The 5,274-nt window shown below is 40.0% G+C and overlaps 1 pseudogene; it reads left to right on the top strand.

Moving 5' to 3' along the window:
- LOC102860224 overlaps positions 1 to 3,114 on the top strand; it is an 11,947-nt pseudogene extending 8,833 nt beyond the window's left edge.
- The last annotated feature ends 2,160 nt before the right edge of the window (positions 3,115 to 5,274 follow it).

Here is a 5,274-nt window from a genome sequence, read left to right as displayed (position 1 = left end):
AGTCCACGGTACATTCAATACTCTTCTCCAGCACCACAGCTCAAAGGCATCAATTCTCCTTCTGTCCTCCCTAGTCATTGTCCAACTCTCTGATGTACAGTGGGATTAAGTAAGTATATTTGAAGTGGTGAAGATAGCACAGGATAGGACAGGTTCAGAACTCTTCTTCATAGGGCTCTATGAATTGTATTTGATTCAAGGGCACTTATCAACAACAAGAAGCTCCCATCATATACAGAAACCACATTTTGTTTATCTCTTCATATGCTGATGGACATTTTGGTGTGTCCACCTTTTGGTTATTGTGAATAATGCAGTAAAGGACCTCGATATACTTGTCTGTTTGTGTTACTGTCTTCAATTGTCTTGAGTATATACCTTGAAATTAAATGACTAAATCAGATGGTAAATCTGTTTTTAACTCCCCCCCCCAGAAGATTGTCTTACTCATTTAAGGTCTATATCTTGAGTGAGGCTGACCCCGAAGGATGTTTGCCAGTGATATTGGGACATGAAGGCGCTGGGAGTGTTGGTGAAGGAGTTACTAAACTGAAAGCAGGTAATACTATCATTCCACTTTACATCCCATAGTAGGGAGAATTCAATTTTTGCCTGAATCCCAAGACAAACCTTTGCCAGAAGATAAAGGGTCACTCAAAGGAAAGGATTGATGTCAGATGGTACTGGAAGATTTGCTCGCAAAAGAAAGACCATTTTACATTACATGGGAACCAGCAATTTTTCTGAATACACAGTTGTAGCTGATATCTCTGTTGCTAAAATAGATTCTTTAGCACCCCTGGATAAAGTCTGCCTACTAGGCTGTGGCATTTCAACCGGTTATGGTGCCATGGTAAACACTGCCAAGGTGGAGCCTGGCTCTACTTGTGCCATCTTTGGTCTGGGAGGAGTGGATTGACAGTCATCAAGGGCTGTAAGGGGGCTGGTGCATCTTGGATCATTGGCATTGACATCAATAAAGGTAAATTTGCAAGGGCCAAAGAGTTTGAAGCCTCTGAACGCATTAGTCCACAGGATTTCAATAAGTACATTCAGGAGGTGCTTATTGAGATGACAGACGGAGGGGTGGGATACTCCTTTGAGTGCATTGGTAATGTGAAGGCCATACGGAGCGGCACTGGAAGCATGCCACAAAGGCTGGGGGGGGGGTGTGTTTCAGCGTGGTGGTTGGAGTAGCTGCCTCTGGTAAAGAAATCTCTACTCATCCATTCTAGCTGGTAACAGGTCGCACATGGGCAGGCACTGCTTTTGGAGAAAAAATATCATGGAATTCGGAATGGTCCATGTTATCTCCTGCCTCATTTCTACCAGATAACTTTACTGCAGTAGACATAGGTAAACTTGTTTGAAGACAGTTGTATAGGTGGAAGAGTGTAGAAAGTTTCCCAAAGTTAGTGTTCGAATATATGTCTAAAAAGATCAAAGTTGATGAATTTGTGACTCACAATCTATCTTTTAACCAAATTAATGAAGCATTTGAAATTCTGCGTGCAGCAAAGATCATTCTAGCTATTATAAAGACTTAAACTCAAAAGAGAAATCATACCCATCCTTGTACTAAGTCCTGAGATCGGATCAAGCCAGACAAGCAGGAGCTCTTCAAAGTTCACAACTTCTTCGACCTTTTGTAACTTGCTCTAGAAAATAATGTTTTCTGTGTATTTTTTTAAAATATCTCTAATCAAGAGCGAAACAATTATAAATCTATTTTCTGGACTCTATCGTATAAGTAATTACTAACTTATTAAAACATATTTTAACATAAAAAAAGCAATTTTCACATAAAAAAAGAAGTGTTAAATCAGCATTCTGGACCACAGTATTGAACAGCAACAAGAAGCACGGCTGTGGCTCACCCAGGCTGGTTGACTTGATGCAAAAGCTGTGGATAAATCCAGTCTCAGAGAATTCGAAGACTGAGCTCTTCCTGGTTTTCTCACCTAGATGAATGACTATGGTACACTCCAGTTCATGTGTCTAGTGGGAATTTGGAAACTCAAATTGGAAAGGAAGGAAGTCTCCTAAGCTTCTTATTGCAAGGTCGTATTTTTCAAGCCCCATGGCCGAAGCACCATCCCTAGAGGGGGAGGTCTGGCCTTGGGAGCTAACCCATTTCCTGTGCTGAACCAGTGCCCCTCACTCTCACACACTCTGGGACTGAGGACCTAGCTTTTATACACTGAAAGGAAATCAAGAAGAAAAATCCCTAAGATATTTGCTAAAATTGTCCACTACTACAAATATGTTATAAATTTTGTTAAAGAAAAGGGTTTTTTAAATTCATAATTTAATAAAGTACTTACGTTGTTTAAGAGCCATCGAGTCGTAGACGACTCACGGCGACCCTGTGAATCAAAGACCTGAATACTTGTATAACTTTCATCGTTTCTCCAAGTTCATAGAGTTTCCAGAGGCAAGCTATGATGGAAGTGGATGCCACTCCCACTTCCAAGCTTGTTTTAATTGGGGAGCTCCACCAAACACTGTCCACCATGGGTAACCATTCTTGCATTTGACATATCAGTGTCACAGTATTTAGCATCACAGCAACCACGAGTTACCTCTGTACAGCAAATGGACACTTATACTAGGCTTAAAATAATAACATTATAAAAAAAGAATCCTCCCTTTATTTTTGAATAGATACTGTATTTGTTTCTAAGAAGCATTCACTGTTTCCTAGGATACAGTGGTTTTAAAACTAATAATATAGAAACTAACTTTCTTAAATCATTTATCTAAAGTTATTTATTTCTTGATCAAAATGTCCCAAGAATGTTCTTTCTTCTTTGGAGACATGAATAGTGAATATTGCTTCATTTTTCCTCTTCCTCTCTTTCTTTATTCCTTCCTTCCTCCTGTCCCACATAAAATTTTTGCCTCTTTGGTTAAAACCCACCCTCAACATTTAGTCCAGTCATTTGTCACTCTTGGCGACCCTCCATCATGTTTGAAAAAGCAGACGATCAGCAAATGCGAGAGACTCAGAGATGGATGGACGCAGTGACAACCATGGGTGTGCGCACGGCGGAGAGTGTGAGCTGGTGCAAGATGGGCGTGGTCAGGAGCAGAGAGCGGCTGGAGTGGACTTGACAACATCTAACAGCTGCTTCCCTGTTTTAATTTGGCTCTTTAAAGAAGGTGAAAAAAAAAAATCCAAGACAATTACTTGGATTTTTTTTATTATACCTTTTTTTTTTAATTAGAGGAAAGTTCAAGCATAAACGAAAGTCAAGGCGGATGGTATAATGTACTGCTCAGTCATTCAGATTGGACAATCATTATGACATGGTCGGCCTTTTGACTTTCAGTTCCCTACCACCACTTCTTCTTGCTCTCTTCTCACAATTTAAAAGTAAAACCCAAACTTCATGTTCTTTTGTTTATAATTTTCATTCTCATTGCCATAGGTAGCATCAGAATCAACTCAGAGCTTGACCCTCCAGCGGGTTGTCAGTGGCTGTAAATTGCTCAGGAGGAACTATGCATCTTTCTTCTGTTAAGCTGCTGGTAGGTTCAAATGTTGTTGTCTGCTATCAAGTTGGAACTCACTCATGGCTGACCCCCAGCAGGTTTTCAGAGGTAATAAATAGCATGGCAGAAGATTGCCCATCCTTCTCCTGTGAAATAGCTGGTGGATTTGAACTGTACACCTTCGGGATTGGAGTCCAGCTTCTTATCACTAGGCCACCAGAGCTCCCTTGATAAATTCAAATGACCAGGGAGATTTGGCCTTTGGGTTAGCAGTGCAACTCATGATGAACTACACAACCAGAACTAGTTTTTATCTATTGATGTGTTTAAGTGAATATATATATAATTTGTTTGAGAGTTTTAATTTCTTAAATGTAATAGTAATATTTTTATTTACTAAAATAAATCCCTTGATATCAAATATTGTGCAGCAGTTTTTTTTTCGGTTAAGAGTCTGTAACTTTATCCTGTTAACATAGATCTTATTTGGTCTTCAGTTTACAGTACTAACCTTGCTTCTTATTGCTGTTTTGCTAGGTGCCATTTAGTGGACTGACACATGGTGACCCTACAAAGAGTGGATTGGAAGCTTGTCCGATCCTGCCCCGTCCTCATGATCTCCACCATCTGCAGACCGGTTGTGGCAGCCTCTGTGTCAATCTGTCTTGTTGAAAGGCCTTCTTTCCTTCTCTGACCCTCTGCTTTTCCAAGCATGATTTACTTCTCCAAGGGCTGGCCTATTCTGATAATATGCTCACAGAGTGTGAGACCAACTGAGATCATGCTTTTTATTTACTCTAAATTTATCTGATATCCTGTGTTCTGTCTTCCCAGGCATTGTTCACACTTTTTTTGTAAACCTTATGGACCGGTATTTCATTATTTATGTATGTGCCAGCAAAACAACCTTTTTATTTTCAGGCCTACCTAGCTTCTTAATAAGGGAAACTAGTTAGACCAGTTTTGACTGACACAGGAAATGCTTTTAAAAAGAGTATATTTTTCAAGTTCAGTGAAGGTTAAAACTGACATTTTAGGTTTCCTAATAGTAGTTCACTCATCTGCTCTGTTTCTTCGTGGTCTCTTTACACATAAGCAGAACACTGAGGGACAGAGCTGAAATATTGTTGACTGTGGGAGTGAGATGATCTACGAGGCAGCTTGTAGTCTAGCAGCCACTCATTAGATCAGCAATCAGGTCTTTCATTTTTACCCAACTCTCATTTTCTCATCCTTTCAAGTGTCCAGAGTAGTCTGAAGATGTTAGCAATTTATTAGAGCAGGTCGTAGTTCACTCATTAATGCATTCTCTATAACTAATTAATGTCTTCAGTAGTGCAATATTGATTAAACCGTGTAAAAAAACAAACGTCAAAGAGTATTATCACCTCTAGATACAAATGAAATATTTTTCTCATTAATTTTTATGGAATTAAGTGGTATTATCTAAGCTTTTCTTTCACATTTAGCATTTTCTGAGATACTCTTTAAAACTTCTGGTTTGTTCCATAATGACAGAGATGTCTGCTTGTTCCCTTCACTGCTGTGGAGTGGATAGTCAGAGGCAGCTGTCTAGCTAGGGCGGCTAGTTCTTGAAGATCCAGATGTGGCCACATGACGAGTTCTTCCCTGTGGAAGGTGAAAAGGCAATGATGTGAGTCACACTGGGCCTAAGAGATTAAGAAGGGGTTTGGTCCCCCTGCCCCTTCTCCCTGCTGTCTGGAACAGAGAACTCTGAAGTAGTAAAGGAAATGGCAGAGCCTCAAAGAGGGAGTCACC

This window comes from Elephantulus edwardii, unplaced genomic scaffold, assembly GCF_000299155.1.
Source record: "Elephantulus edwardii isolate Elephantulus edwardi_28Jun2011 unplaced genomic scaffold, EleEdw1.0 scaffold00060, whole genome shotgun sequence".
In the NCBI taxonomy this organism is placed as follows: Eukaryota; Metazoa; Chordata; class Mammalia; order Macroscelidea; family Macroscelididae; genus Elephantulus; species Elephantulus edwardii.
Note: the sequence above shows the minus strand (reverse complement) of the source record. Positions and strands in the feature narration are given on the sequence as shown.